The sequence below is a fragment of the Bos indicus genome, chromosome 1, assembly GCF_029378745.1.
Source record: "Bos indicus isolate NIAB-ARS_2022 breed Sahiwal x Tharparkar chromosome 1, NIAB-ARS_B.indTharparkar_mat_pri_1.0, whole genome shotgun sequence".
Taxonomy (NCBI): domain Eukaryota; kingdom Metazoa; phylum Chordata; class Mammalia; order Artiodactyla; family Bovidae; genus Bos; species Bos indicus.
In genome coordinates this window covers 133,765,062-133,781,627 of record NC_091760.1, presented here as the reverse complement: position 1 = coordinate 133,781,627, position 16,566 = coordinate 133,765,062, and the positions used below count along the sequence as shown (strand labels likewise).

General features: G+C 43.1%; 1 long non-coding RNA gene across 1 annotated transcript in view; it reads right to left on the bottom strand.

The window, feature by feature from the left end:
• LOC139184511 (uncharacterized) overlaps positions 1-16,305 on the bottom strand; it is a 133,273-nt gene extending 116,968 nt beyond the window's left edge. Inside the window, exons 1-2 of the long non-coding RNA XR_011568013.1 lie at positions 16,154-16,305; positions 15,670-15,793 (exon numbers count right to left, since the gene is read on the bottom strand). This is a non-coding gene — a long non-coding RNA (uncharacterized lncRNA). The remainder of the gene's footprint in view (positions 1-15,669; positions 15,794-16,153) is intronic.
• Positions 16,306-16,566: the final 261 nt, after the last annotated feature.

The following is a 16,566-nucleotide window of genomic DNA, read 5'->3' as shown; positions in this document are numbered from 1 at the left end:
AAGCCTAGGTCTTTGATGAATTTGTTGAGTAAGCCAATGCACCATACCTGAAACTGGTTTAATGATAGAGATGATGAAAATCTTTATTATTTGAACCATTGTTGGTGTTTTATTACTTGCAGCTGAAAGCATTTTTAAATGATAGAACCCTTAAAAAGGGATATCAAGCAGAGCATTGTAAATTGGTTTATTCTTCAGTAAAGATCTGGGAGATAGAAGATGTCAATAGCCCCTAATGAGCTAGCAAAATCCGAGTAATAATAAGAATGTGACCTCTTTCCAGCACCCACAGTCAGTGAGGCTTAGAGGCAGTCAAGTCATACTTAAAAGATAATTTGAGAAGTGGCATCTTTATATGATACAGTTTTCCTCTGTTGGAAGATTATGTATTTTTCCAATATTTATATCTCTTCTAAGTTTTATATTTTTGTCATATTGCCCCAGCTATTTCTTGTTAGGTTTATTCCTAGGTATTTTATGTTTGGGGCTGTTGTCTCTCTCAAGACGTTGAGGTTCCCTAGGGATCTGTCTTTCTCCTCTTTTCACCCCAAAATTGCCTAAATGACACCTTCTTTCCTGCCTTTACCCCAAATCCTACTTCAAGCTACTCTTTCTCTATTCTGAGCAAACACTTATCCTCCTAGGTACACAGACTTTTGCCTGCACTGTTTTTTGGAGGTCATCCAACCCTGATTGACAGGAAAAGGTAACATTTGGAATCCAGTGAGCATGAGGTTAAAATGTGTCATGTCCGCAATTGCTAAACAACAGTACATCAGAATAGGTCAAGAATTTGTGAAATGTTTGTGCCAAGTGAAATGTCAAAGCACAAAGTGTGTGAAGGAAAAAAAAAAGTCTCTATGCCAGTCAAAATGTCATTCTGTCTTGCAGGGAGTAATTTATTCCTTTCTGTCTTGATCGCTGTTCTTGTTTCACACATTAATGTTGCCTCTAAATAATTGAAATTAATAGTGGCATTATCACTGGGTATGGGGGAAAACTAAGGAGCTAATGTAGAATCACTCATTCAGTTTGGGTTTGTTTTGAAAATGGAATTTGTTAAGCCAACCTTAAAAATAAGCCCTTACCTGACTGTCCAAAGCATTTACACTGCAGCCATTTATTTGTTCTGTTAACTTCTGGAACATATAAAAAGAAGGCACAGGAGGTAGTGGAGAACAAACATTTTTTAAGTACTGTATCTAAGAAATTGCAAACTGGATAGAAATGCTATAGATAGGATGACTAGATTCAGATAGCCCTCAACAAAAGGAATGCCAGTTGCTGATTGACTTGATTACAAAGCAAAATTCCATGATGTTTGTCACCATTTTCCCACTGGTTTTAATTTCTAAATTGGCAAAGCTTCCCAGAACATGGCTCCTCTCCGTGCCATTTGCTTTCTCTGAGAGCAGCTTCCTCTTGCACAGTCATGGTCAAACAGTGGGGAACTGGTCTTGCTCCTGATGCTACAGCTGCCCGGTTAATAAACCAAAATGCTTTTCTGCAGGGAGTAGAAGGGCCAGGACTGGAGGGAGGTCTCAGGAGGCCCTCATTCCCAGGTGCCCACGTGCACATCCACAGCTCTGAAAGTGAACACCTCCAGTGCTGCACCCTGGGCACTTCACTTGCCTCACCCTTGTCCTGGCCACAGTAGGCATTATTGCTGCCCTCGGAATTGAAGAAAAGGGCGCGGAAGTAAAGAAGAACTCTATAAATCTCTGACAATGACAACTGAGTTTCTGCCCAATTTTATTATTCCACAAATTAGAAATTTAACAATGTGAATTTGAAGAGTAATGAGAAGCACGTATTGCTAAAATGAGAGAAAACCCTCAACAAAGATTCCAATTAATGGGAATGAGTCAACAGTGTGAAAGGACCATGTGGGACCTCCATGTTCCAGACTTTGGGCTCCAGGTTTTTAGGCCGGGAGCTCAACTTTATCAGCATAAAGAAAAATGGTCTGAAATTGGCAAAAGAATTACAAATAATCCAGAATCCCAATTACTAAGAGTTGTAGATATTTTCCAGTGACAATATCGCAGTGTTCAATGTTCAAGACATCCCTCCCTAGATATGGAACAAAGTATCTGTCATCAGTTCAGTTCAGTTCAGTTGCTCAGTCGTGTCCGACTCTTTGCGACCCCATGGATCGCAGCATGCCAGACCTCCCTGTCCATCACCAACTCCTAGAGTTTACCCAAACTCATGTCCATCGAGTCAGTGATGCCATCCAGCCATCTCATCTTCTGTCGGCCCCTTCTCCTCCTGCCCCCAATCAAATTGCCAACATCTGCTGGATCATCAAAAAAGCAAGAGAGTTCCAGAAAAATGTCTATTTCTGTTTTATTGACTATGCCAAAGCCTTTGACTGTGTGGATCACAATAAACTGTGGAAAATTCTTCAAGAGATAGGAATACCAGACCACCTGACCTGCCTCTTGAGAAACCTGTATGCAGGTCAGGAAGCAACAGTTAGAACTGGACATGGAACAGACTGGTTCCAAATAGGAAAAGGAGTACGTCAAGGCTGTATATTGTTACTCTGCTTATTTAACTTCTATGCAGAGTATATCAGTCATCAGACGGCTGCAAATAAGCATGAGAGAGAACAGAGGGTGGAGTGTCAATGGCTGGGATATTTCATCCAGGTCAGGAAAATGTCCTGCCTCACCCCCAGAGAATGGCAAAGCACTTCAGTATTCTTGCCTGGAAAACTCCAAGAAACAGAGGAGCCTGGCAGGCTACAGTCCATGGGGTTGCAAAGAGTCATATACAACTGAGCATGCATGCATGCACACCGCCCCCCCAAATACTTTGTGTATTCACTCAACAAATATAAATTGTGTACCTATTACCATATACTTACCAAACCCTGTCAGCTCTACCTTCAAAATGAATTCTAAATTCAGTACTTCCTGCTACATCCACAGTAACCATTTAAAATGGGTACCATTTTCCTGCACCTGGACTAATGGACTAGGCCCTCTAACTGGTCTCCTGGTTTCCACTGTCTCCCTGCTACAGTCCAGAATTGGTAAATATGATAAGGATATTAGGCTGACTCTTTTAAATGTAAAGGATCATGATGTATCTCCATTGGCTTCCTACTTCTTAGAATAAAAGCCCAGATGTCTTTCTTGGGCTGCATGCTCTACCCCTATTCTCTGATCTCACCATAGCCCAATACCCTCCTCACTCACTCTACAGGTTCTTTCATCCTACTCCTGGGATACCCCAAGAATGCTCTTGCCTTATGACCTCTGCACATCCCCTTCCTGCTTGAATCATTTATTCCCAGATATCTTCATGGCTCACTCTGCTTAATCCTTAAATATCTATGCTTAACTGGCATCTTACTGCAGAAGTCACAGACGACCACCCTACCTGAAACAGCCTCCTGCCTTCACTTTTACATCCCCTTACCCTAAAAGTGTTTCTCCTTAACCATCTGACAAGTTTTCTGTCTCCCTTTGGCAGAAGGTAAGCTCCATGAAATGTTTTGTTCATTGTTATATCCCTAGTACCTAGAACATTGCCTGGAGTGTGATAAATGTTCCAAATATATTTGCTGAATTAAGACTGAACACACCTACATTATGTAATAATTCTCATCACTGGAGGGGAATATTGTTTGGTAACAAGGAATTTTCTCTGACCTGGTTGAAACAGCCTTTCAGGATTCTTGATCTTGCTTTGCTTTCTGATGGACTAGATGCGGTATATGAGAGAAAAAGAGAGACAAGGGGAAACTGAAATTTTTTAGCATGTACAAGTGAAAGAACAGAGTTCCATGTACTGAGTCAGAGACAACTGTGGAAGGAGCAGTTTTGGGAGTTGGGAGCTGAAAATCAGTAGTTCATTTTTGAACATATTTAGGTTAAGATGCCTGACAGGTATTCAGTTGAGATGTTAAGCAGGTGCCTAGTTTTGTGTTCTGCCACTCAGGGGAGAGGTCCAGGGAGGGCATACAAATCTGGCAGCAAGATGAAGCTGTTTAAAGTCATGGAACTGTGTCCATCCCCTGGTAATGAGGGTAGGCAGAGAAGAATGGAGTTCTGAGAAGCAAACCCTGAGACGCTCTGACATTTAGAATTCAGGGTGATGAGAAAACACCAGTGAAAGACACTATAAAGGGAGTGGAGAAAAGAGGTAGCAGATGAAAAAGGATAGGGATCTAGGAAGGATTTTTATATATGAGAAATGTTAAAGGTATATTTGATGCAGTGAAAATGATCCAGTGAAAAAGAAAAAATTTAAAGGTTCAGGAGAAGGGCAATTGCAGGAGTGAAATTCTAGAGTAGGGAAGAGGGGCTGGATCCAGTGCAGAGGTGGCAAGGCTGACTTACACAGAAGAACAGACAGTGCACCCATCATGGCAGGAAGAAAGGCAGCATCTATGTGCACAGATGCCAGAGGCGGGTAGACATGGTGGTAAGAGCTTGTGGAAGTTCTATTCTGGCTGCTTCTGTTTTCTTATCGAAATGATGGACTGCAGGTATTAGTGATATGGAGGACTATAAGGAATCATATGTTCAGAGGAATGTACTGAGTAGAGGTGAGTGAGTGCGATGTTTAAAATTGTAGGATTCTTGGTGGGGAGTGCAAGTGTTGAATTGCCTCATGTGAGGCTCTGGCCATAGGAGTGAGGCTTAGGGCAGGAACAGAGATAAGACTACACATGTGACTGACCAGGGTATCGAGTGAATACCTGTCACTGGTATTTCTAGAGTATTCTACTGCAAATTCAGGGCTTTATATCTCCAAGAGAAAATTTATGCAAGTGATAAGGAAAGAAAGTAGAGACATGAAAGTTTTCACAAACTTCAAACATTTTCTTGCTGCAGTTGAGAGAAATTTGCCTGCATTCTGCTCTGTAATAATTCCACGAGACAGTACAGGAATCTTATCTCTCTGTGCCCCAAATGAGAAAAACCACAGTTGTCATTGGGTGTTATCATTGTTAATCATCTAGACCAGAACTGCCCAACAGAACTTTCTGTAATGAAGGAAATGTTCTGTATTTGTGCCTTCCAGTTCAATGGCCCTTAGCCACATAGTGTTGTTGAACACTTAAAACGTAGCTAATACAGCATAGGAAAAAAACTTTAAAATTTTATTTAATTTCAATTCATTTAAATTTCAGTTTAAACCATCCATGGCTCACGACTACCGTATTGGACTGCACAGATCCAGATTAGAAAACAAGAGGCCCAGCCACCTCACCCCCTTGAGCACAGTGAGCAATCTGGAACTTTGCCGTGAAGATCCTTACTTAGCTGCTCCTAAGCAAGAAGGGCCTCCACTGCTCACAACTTTTGAACAACAACAACAAAAAAACCCTTATAATCATTTAGTATTTCTGCAACAAATGTTCACAAACTTTGAAGGTTAAACCAACACCTATTTGTCTCACAGTTTCTGTAGGTCAGAAGTCCACACATGGCAGAAGTCAACTGAATTCTCTGCTTAGGGTCTCACAAGGCTCAAGTCAAGGTGTCAGGCAGGCTGCATTCCTTTCTGCAGGCTCTGGGGAATATCCATTTCCAAGCTCATTCAGGTTGTTGGCAGAATTCAGTCCCTTGCTGTTGCAGGACTAAAGTCTCTGTTTCTCTGCTGACTATCGGCTGCCTTTAGCTCCAAAAGGCCTCTTCCTGGTCCGTGCACATGGCTCCTCTACCTCAGAGCCGGCAACAACACATTAAATCCTCATGCTTGAAATCTGCTCCGCCTTCAGGTTTTAAAGGGCTCACATAATTACTCTGAACCCACTCGGATAATATCCTTATTTTAGAGTGAATTGATTAGTAACCTTAATTATATCTGCAAAGCCTCCTTTGCCAATTAATACAGCACAATCACAGGATTAATATCAGGGAGCAAAATCACATAATCACAACCAGATAGCAGAGGATGGAGAAACCGCTGAGGCAATAGCTGGCAATTACTTGGTGCTTTCTTGAGTAGAAAATAAAGAGATTTGTTTGGAAAAAATACTTTTAAAAAACCTCTTTGACTGTTTTCTGTCTTCTTAGAAACTTGAGGCATTTGTTTTACTTTGCCTTGACAAGCAACTGGCAAAGTGGTCGCCATCCCCAACCCCTGTCAAGGATCCCCAAACATTTCAGTCCTTGGAGGGTCTTCGTCATCAAAATAGCTTCCAACCCAGAAAAAGAGTTGCTACCACTGTGGAGGTCCATTTCCAGCAGAGCAGTAGCTACCAGCAATTTCTAGCACTCTTTCTGGTTTAGCCAGTGCTGAGTTAGATATTAAGTCCTGATAAGGACAACCTGGCCTGGAGGCTGTTAATTAATGAACAACCTTGTGTGCAAACTAAGCTTCTCCGATCCAGTTAGCAAAATTTCCAATAAGAAAATGAAGTGAATGGAAAAATACTTCCTTCCAGTTAGGTGAAAAGAGACACTGAGTTTTCAAGCCCTAAACAAAGAATTGCTTTGTGTCTGTTCTATGGAGAGAAAGGAGGAAGGTATCTCTGAGCTAAGAGTGCACAAAAAGAGAGAGAGAGAGAGAAAACTGAGGGAGGACCAGTGTGTTACCTGAAAGAGAGTGAATAAAAGGCAGGCTGATGCATTTTCTAAGAAAAACACACAGGTGGTCTGAAAGTTGCCATGAGAGAAGTCGCTCAGGGGGCCACAAAGTTCAGAATGTGTGAGAACCAAGCCCTGGTTGAGAAGGTCATGGCAACAGCCCAGTGCTGTCTACTGACCCCTCCTCCAACCCATCAAATCAGGAACCACTTAAAATGTACCTATAGGTTAAGCCCCATGGCAGATTCTGGGAGTCAGCTGTATTCCAATTGGGGCAATAAAAATAGAGAAGTAAGGAAAACCTTCTAGCCAGCTTGCCCCAGAATTCCTCCTAGAGAAGCAACTACCCTGCATAGGAAAATATCTTGAAAAGTCAGGTGGAGATAAAGGGTGAGCCCTGGGACAGGGATTGCCAGGAGTTAACAAGGAAGCAGATAGATGCCTCTGCTCAAAAAAATGAAAAGGGACTTGAAGTGGAGAGAGTGAAAGAGGAAGAAGATGGCAGATAGAGGAGAGGAGAAAAAGACTTAAGCAATGTGGTGGGAATCTGGAAACTGGGAGTTGGGAGAAATGGCATAGGGGGTTTTTCAAACAGGTTTCAGTTCAGTTCAGTCTCTCAGTCGTGTCCGACTCTGCGACCCCTTGAATCACAGCACACCAGGCCTCCCTGGCCATCACCAACTCCCAGAGTTCACTCAGATTCACGTCCATCAAGTCAGTGATGCCATCCAGCCATCTCATCCTCTGTCGTCCCCTTCTCCTCCTGCCCCCAATCCCTCCCAGCATCAGAGTCTTTTCCAATGAGTCAACTCTTCACATGAGGTGGCCAAAGTACTGGAGTTTCAGCTTCAGCATCATTCCTTCCAAAGAAATCCCAGAGCTGATCTCCTTCAGAATGGACTGGTTGGATCTCCTTGCAGTCCAAGGGACTCTCAAGAGCCTTCTCCAACACCACAGTTCAAAAGCATCAATTCTTCCGCGCTCAGCCTTCTTCACGGTCCAACTCTCACATCCATACATTGGAAAAACCATAGCCTTGACTAGACGGACCTTTGTTGGCAAAGTAATGTCTCTGCTTTTGAATATGCTATCTAGGTTGGTCATAACTTTCCTTCCAAGGAGTAAGCATCTTTTAATTTCATGGCTGCAGTCAACATCTGCAGTGATTTTGAAGCCCAGAAAAATAAAGTCTGACACAGTTTCCACTGTTTCCCCATCTATTTCCCATGAAGTGATGGGACCAGATGCCATGATCTTCGTTTTCTGAATGTTGAGCTTTAAGCCAACTTTTTCACTCTCCACTTTCACTTTCATCAAGAGGCTTTTGAGTTCTTCTTCACTTTCTGCCACAAGGGTGGTGTCATCTGCATATCTGAGGTTATTGATATTTCTCCCGGCAATCTTGATTCCAGCTTGTGTTTCTTCCAGCCCAGCGTTTCTCATGATGTACTCTGCATAGAAGTTAAATAAGCAGGGTGACAATATACAGCCTTGATGTACTCCTTTTCCTATTTGGAACCAGTCTGTTGCTCCATGTCCAGTTCTAACTCTTGCTTCCTGACCTGCATACAGATTTCTCAAGAGGCAGGTCAGGTGCTCTCGTATTTCCATTATCTGATGTTAACTCTTGTCACCCACTGTCTAGTGCGTATCTGAAACACCAACAGCAGAAACTCTCCAATGCTCTGCTAACTTCTATGAGTGGTGCTTTAGGAAGAAACCAAGGAGAAAGAACTAGATGCTGTAACCAGTAAACCACTTGGGTGTGGAGAAGAACTCAGACACACAGCAGGAGGGGCAGTGCAGAAACTCCAGGAGGGCGCGGAACTTCCCCAGAATGTGCTTAGTCACTTGGCCGTTTCCAGCTCTTTGCAATCCCATGGACTATAGCCCGCCAGGCTCCTCTGTCCATGAGGATTCTCCAGGCAAGAATACTGGAGTGGGTCGCCATGCCATCCTCCAGGGGATCTTCCCAACCCAGGGATCAAACCCAGGTCTCCTGCATTACAGGCAGATTCTTTACCAGCTGAGCCACCAGGATAGGCTGGAGCCACCTAACAGATACTAAGGGCAGGGTGACTGCAGCTGACATCTGAGTTACATAAAAATTAGATCAGCCACTAGCTGATTCAGCACGGTGTTTATCTTCCTGCTCTTCCTGTCTTAATTTAATATCAATTTTCCCCAAACTTGAATTTATAGTTTTTCCCTCTTGGACCAAATTCTCAGTTTCATATCTAAATCTCCAGCAACTCACCCCCTGTCCGGTAGAGGGTTAGGTGAGGGGTGGTCACCCTAGCAAAGGGAAGCAGTGTTGGGGAGACTCACTGTCATCATGATGAAGACTCTTGGGAGCAGTTTTATTTCCTGGTCACTTGTTGGGAAGGCCAAGGAGTTTAGGTGCTGATTTCTTCTGCCTCCTAAACTTGAGGACTCTGTGGCTGAGGCCCAAATGGTTCTGAGGGGATGCCAGGGATAAGGGTGTGTCAGCAACATGAGGGTGGCTTAGCTAATTTGTCAGGACCCACGATTAGATACACTTCCCCAGGAGGCCTGGGAGCATGTATAGTTCTGTTCCTTTGATTCAGGTCTGACAACTCTACCTTCTTTTTATTTCATTTTTTTTAATATTTATTTTTTAAAAATATTTATTTATTTGAATATTTATTTATTTGAATATTTATTTGTTATTTATTTATTGGGCTGTGCCAGGTCGTAGCTGTAGCATGCAGAATCTTTAATCTCCATTGTAGCTTGTGGGATCTTTAGCTGTGGCATGTGGGATCTTGGAGAAAGAAATGGCAACCCACTCCACTATTCTTGCCTGGAGAATCCCATGGACAGAGGAGCCTGGAGGGCTACAGTCCATGGGTTCTCAAAGAGTCTGACACAACTGAAGCAACTTAGCACACACACGTGTGGGATCTAGTTCCCTGACCAGAGATCAAACCTGGGTCCCCTGCATTTGGAGCATGGAGTTTTACACACTGGACTACCAGGGAAGTCCCTACCCTCCTTTTTGAGGTTGGTTCATGCTGAAACACAGCCAACCATACAGCCATGTTGCAAACCTTTGGTGCCCTGGGCAGAGAGAGGGCTCTTGTTGCTGACAAGACCATGAGGGTGGGCAGCACCTAACCTCAGATACCACCTGCCACGCTCTAATGTCCCAAATGCCAGAGGCCCAAACAGATCATCCACACTAGCTAATTCAGCTTTACCTGTCTCTCCACTACTGGCAAGCTTTGTTTCCATCCTGAAGACTAGCTCCTCTGATGGCCTTTTTTGTTACTATGACCTCCATGCTTCTCTGGCTCATCCTCTCACTTTTGCCTCCCCCACAACTTACCCTTCCTACTGCCCCACTGGACCACTCATTCATTCACAAACTCCCTTCTCTATAACGTAAGACTTTCCTTGGGCTCCTTTGCCCTCCTGCCTTACCTGAGACATAACACTTGTTGAAGGATACTGCCATTCCTGCAGGCCCCTGAGAGTGAGGATGTTTATTCTTTCATTCTTCACGTGCCCCATTACTATTTGGGGAAAGGAACTTATTTATCCTTCTGGTGCCCTATGTACATATCCACACACTTACTCTTCATTCATTTAGAAACACTCTCTGCCTTTGTCGTGGTTATCGTTGTCATCTATCCTCCCCTCAGTCACTCCCTCTACATTCCCTGGCCCTCACTCTCTCTTCCCCAAGTCTTGCCAAGGTTACAGGTGACTTCTACCTTCTCTCCTCTTCACCAGTCACTCCTGTGGCTTCACTCTGAACATAATCATTACTCAGAGCTATTTCAGTTCTGCCAACTTGAAGTCTAATATCCCACCAAAACCCATTACCTGTCCATTTTCCAGTTCTCTCTTTTAAGAAGAACAAACAAAAACAACTACTCTTTGACCTCCTTCAGTGTGCTAACCCCTGGGTCCCTCTATTTTATTCTAATCTCTTTCTCATCTGCTTTCACTGTCTCACCTACTTGGGCCCTATGTGCTGCCCATTAAGTTGGTATTTTACCACTGTCTTTTATAGATCCATTCAGGAGGAGAACAGACAACCTCATTTACAAATGAAACACTGGAAACAATGAACAGTGTTTTGTGTAAAATAAATATTAATAAAATTAGAATTCTACTAGTATTGATATTATCCAGGTAATCTTAAGCTTTTTCACAGGGTTCTGGCTAATATTTAATGACTGAGCAAAAGCACATCCCTATAAGTAAACTCTACTTGGATTTAAATAGAGCCAATTCACCTCCCAGTTGGATTTGGAGCAGAGTTGGAGCAGTAGAACTTAGAGGACTCTATCCAGGAATAGTTTAGAATTTTATTATCCAACAAATGTTTCTCCTCTCAGTACTATGCTGGTGTCTTGTCTTTTTTAAAGAATCATCATAATGTCTTAAGGGAATTATCTCCTCTTCGACCTAACTCTCCATCCATTTTATATCACTTTTCTTCCTTTATCATAATGTAGAAATACTTCTTAATGTCAAACTATAAAAACTCACTTATAACTAATATCAGAGAAGGCAATGGCATCCCACTCCAGTACTCTTGCCTGGAGAATCCCACAGACGGAGGAGCCTGGTAGGTTGCAGTCCATGGGGTCGCACAGAGTCGGACACGACTGAGCGAATTCACTTTGACTTTTCACTTTCATGCATTGGATAAGGCAATGGCAACCCACTCCAGTGTTCTTGCCTGGAGAATCCCAGGGACGTGGGAGCCTGGTGGCTGCTGTCTCTGGGGTTGCACAGAGTTGGACACAACTGAAGTGACTTAGCAGTAGCATAACTAATATTCTTGTCAAAATGTATTAATGCTAACCTTCAAATCAAGTCTCTGTAGGAAGCCTTGGCCATAGCACATAGGTCTTGCTGTTCAGATGGCAGACACTGTTTTCCTCATCCTTCTCCACTTCAAGCCATGGCTCTCTAGAGTTGAAACCCACCATCTTATAAGAAGACTATCAACATTTGCATCCAGCAAAGAGTTAGGAAAATGGTTGCTAGGGGATTATAAAACAGGAAGAAAAAAAATTGTAGGGCAAAAAAGCCAGAGATGGGAGTAGAGGTGGGTCCAGCAGAGATCAACAATAAAAGACAAAAATCTGAGACTTCCCTGGTGGTCCAGTGGTTACAACTTCTTATACAGGGGGTGTGGGTTAAATCCCAGGTCAGGGAGCTAAGATCGCACATGACTTGTGGACAAAAATCAAAAACCATGAAACAAAAATAATATTATAACAAATTCAATAAAGCCTTTTAAAAAATAAACAATATATTTTTTTAAAAAGACAAAAATCTGAGCCTAATGCAACAGACTCTGGCCACTTACTGGCCAGGAGTTGAGGGGTCACAGGAAGAACTCATTCAAAGAACTGGGGTCCAAAGAGTGAGGGGCACCAGGTAGATGAGGTTGAAGCATTCTGCTCACTGAGGCACAGGGGATATGGGAGCATGGGCCTGGTCTCAGGAAACAGGGCTGGCAGGATCAAGACCCTGTCCACCCACATATCAGGACAAGGCTCCTCACCCTCCACACACCACCTGGGAAGCCAGTGACCTGGGCATCCAGGCATAAGAAGGCTTGGGAGGAATTAGTGCCCTCCTGATGGAGGATGGCTCCAGGGAGTCTGGCACCTCTGTCTACAAGATCCTGTGTTTAGTCACTCAATCGTATCCGACTCTTTGTGACCCCATGGACTGTAGCCCACCAGGCTCCTCTGTCCATGGGGATTCTCCAGGCAAGAATACTGGAGTGGGTTGCCATGCCCTCCTCCAGGGGATCTTCCCAACCCAGGGATCAAACTCAGGTCTCCTGGATTGCAGATGGATTATTTACCATCTGAACTACCAGCAAAGCCTGCAGGATTAAAAGCAGCCAAAAAGTTATAGCCAAACCCTACTGATTTATGAGACAAAAACTACTGATCTGCCAGTCTCTCCTTTTAAGTCTCCTTTTAAGGGGTGGAACTCATGAGCAGCTTTGATGATACATTGGGGTAAAGGCTAACAATCCTTCATTCATTCATGGATCATTTACTGAAAGCTTAATATGTGCTAAATGTGGAACTAAATGCTGAGGAAACAAAAGTAAATATGACAGGGACAAAAATACTAACAAACATGTTTTCACAGCCTCCTCCTCTGCCTCTATCAACACTTCCAGCCCTTTTACGGAGGTTTCTGTTCACATACTTCTGGAGCTGTGCTGTGCTGATCAGGAAAATGGGTGACAAAGAAGATGGAAAGAATTCAGGGGAAACAATAAAGAATTGAGCCAAAAAGAACTGGGGCAGAGGAGATTAGAGATCTGCAGGAGCAAGGAAGGGGACTGGGGGGAAGGAGAGAGAGAGGAGGGAGAAACTGAGTGAGTCTGGAGTTGAGGTGGTGAGAAAAATGGTAGCAGGTGGGTCAATGAACAGACCTGCAAAGGACATAAAACCACAGGGGGGTGGTGTGTGTGTGTGTGTGTGTGACAGTAATTTCTGCCCATGGTCTCTTGGAGACTTGATGAACTTCTTTGCAGTTGGGACCATGTTTTACCCTTGGATGCCACACTATGATAAAACTGGCTGCCACAAAGTAGCCCGGCTCTAAGGGGATTACAGTATAAGACATGGTCCCTGCCCTCTGGATGCTCACAGTCCAATAGAGAAAACAGTCATTTAACGTAAAATAGCACAATAAACCTTTGCCAAGTGCTGTGTCACACCTCTCTGTAAGGCATGGGGTGGCAACTGAGGGAGAGGTCCCTAGTTTACCTCTTGCTCAAGGACAGATAAGTGCTCTCTCAGCAGGAAGGTCAGTAGGGCTTAGGAGGGGACATTTTCTAGCTCCCAAATTGATGACCAAGAGCAACCTAAGCCTCAGTCCCAGACAAGAAGAAGCAGAAGATCCAAATTCCCTCCTCGAACTACTCAAAATCCCACCACCTCCAGGACCCAGCCAGGGGGCAGGTAGCAAGCAGCCTACTTGAGTATCTTTTTTGACTGAGAGCTCTGTGGGGAGGGTGTGCTTGCCTTTCTACTCCAGTATCACCTATGCAAAGGAAAATGTGTGTAGACTGGAGTGTGAGCAAAAGAGAACACTGTACCAAACCACGTAAGCATGGAAGGAGAAAATGGGTGAATGCTCAACGAAGCTTGAAATTACAAAAGCGAAACACAAAGTCGGCCCCAGAGCAGCTGCAGTTTTACAGCTGTGGTTTGCACAGAGTTTGCTTCCCCCAGGCAAAGGGAGGACGTGGAGTTTCCAAGCGGGCTGAAGCAATCGCTTGGCTGGTTTGTGCCAGCCAAATGACTCACTCTCAAACCTGTTTAATATGAAACAGCGTTAGGAGACTGGATATAGCCTCAAGGAGATCAGCTGCTAACCAGCTCAGATTATAGCTGCAATTCCTCAAACACAGCCACTTAAGAATATCTATTTGCCTGTCTTCAGTGGCATACAACACTGTAAAGGAAAGGGACCCTTCTTGAAGCAGAAAGATCAGGGTTCTGCTTCCCATTCAGTAGCGGTTCATCAGGTGACTTGGGTCAGCCTCACCTGAAAAACGAGACTGATACATTGTCCATAAAATAGGGCAATACCCTCCCTGCCTACATCCTGCTGTTGTTTTGAGAATTGAATGAGAAATATGATGAGAATGAAGTGAGGTGATGGAAATGGTAGACGGCTGTAAACCAGGTATTTTCATTACACACAAGTGTCATAAATCTCCTTCTACACTCTCATTGGAGCTAGAGGGAATTTCCTTAAATGGCAGGAATGAGGAAATAAACAACAAAAATTTTGCTTCCTACTTTAACATCAGCAGCCGTGAGAGCCCCATTTTAGTGGGTTATTGTGGACTTTGGTCATCCAGGCAGTAAATGGGAGTCTTCTCAAAATGATTAGAGCTCCTTTACTCACTGTTATCTGGGGTTATCAGTTAGACCATCTCTAATAATTTCCAGCAAGAATTTTAATGAGATCTCTGAGAAATTAAGGAAACTATTCCTTCCATTTGTAATTACATGGGCAAGAAAATAAGCAAAAGAATCTTTCATTCTTTTTTTCTTTATTTCTTCCCTTTTTCTTTTTTTTTCCTTCCCCCATCTCTGTCTCTCAGAGATAGAGAAGTAGATGAGTGAGGCACTTGTCTATGACAAAAATTTTAATTGAGTGACAAGAAACCTCAAATGCCAAGATAAATATATTTTAATGAATATTTTTCAAAAATGAAGTAATGCCAAAAAAATGAAAGAAAGTCACATTTTAGATAAAGATGAGCAACAGTGCCATCCAAGATATACTGAAGCCTAAAGCAAAAGGAAAAGTCAATATTTCTGATCCTGCCTATTTAAAACTTGGTATATTGTTCATTATTGATTTTTGCCTTAATATTGAGGGGTGTTTGTTGTCGTTGTTAATTTTTTCAATGTATATTTGGCTGCAATGGGTCTCCATTGAGGCATGTAGTTCCCTGACCAGGGATTAAACCAGCACCCCCTACAATGGGAGCACAGAGTCTTAACCACTGGACCACCAGGGAAATCCCCTTGCCTTAATTTTGATGTATCATGGATAGAAATTTTTTTTTTGTTCTAAGCGGCATCTAAAAGTATAGTTTTCCTTAGTATCAGTGGCATCTTAGATTTAGTGAAATGCTTTCCATATGGTATGTGGAACAAGCACGACACCTGGCAATGAAATTCAACTTGGCTTTGTCTCTCTCTGTTTCCTTTACACATTTATTCAGTGGAAGTCACCTTCCCCATTCCTGAACAAAAACTCAATGAGCCCCACGCCTTTTCTGTTCCCTCTTAAATAAGGAACAATCCCACAGTTATTTTAAGTCACAAACACAGTCTCAGTTTAGCATCAGAATGTAAAATCCCCTGAAATAATCAAAACTCACAACTTCACTTAGTGGTAAACCTTCTCCCCTCCACCAACTGCGGGGTTGGCAGCCTGCAGTAGAAAAGGGGAATGGGTTCTCCTGCTCTCAGCTCTTCCTACTTGTCTTCCTCCTTCACCACTTAACATCTGCTGTCTTACTCTCCTCCCTAATGGTAGGGGCTTGACAGCAAGAGGAGGAAGGGGATAGAGCAGTTCCTACCTGACTGGATGGCTTCACACTCTCTGAGCCAGGAAGATGGTTAGCAGGCATCTTCTCTTGGGTCATCTTCACAGACTCATCAGGGCTTCCCTCTCCTTTCAGGTGTCTCTAACACTTGTCCCACCTGGGTGGTGACAACATGGATGTTATATAATACGTATATTATAACTCTACTTTTCTGTATGCTTCATATATTCTGAAGTTTCTTAATTTAAAAAGAAAAAGAACTGTGAAAGAGAATAAGGGGGAAGAATCCTAACTCTACATGAAAACAACCTTTATTGGATAGAAACTTGCCTTATCAGTCTCTCTCTTTCTTCCTTCTTCCCTCCCCCTATCCCCATTTCTCAGTTTACTACCAGCCATATCTTCTCTCCTGGTCTTCATTTGATCACCTTTATACCTCTATAGACCTATAAAAATGAAAGTGTGTCTAGATGGAGATAAACTTCCTTGCCCTGTCACATACTAGTTTATTTCTTACTTCTTCTGAATAAGCAGATCCATATCCCGCTGGTTTCTAATTTCTTCAAGAATAAATGGCTCTGGCCAGAATCCAGTCCACTCCCAGTCCTCTGGGAGCTCGTCAAAAGAGCTGGAACATGTCTTCCCTTGACCTCTACAGCAGAAATCAACAGGAGTCCCACAGCACAGAACATACTGTAAAAACAGCAGTGTCACCAAAGGCAGAAAACACATTTTGTTCTCACCACTAAGAGTCTGACTGTACTGCTGGTCTCCAGGCACTGGAACCAAAGACAGAAGAATGTTGCAGAGGCTAAACAGTTGTCCCCGCTTTAATAAAATAATCGCCTTCATTGTTTAGCTTCACAGTACTGGCAATGTATTGCTTATATACTAGAGTGCTCATTTTTCTTAGTCTTCATAGTCTTCAAT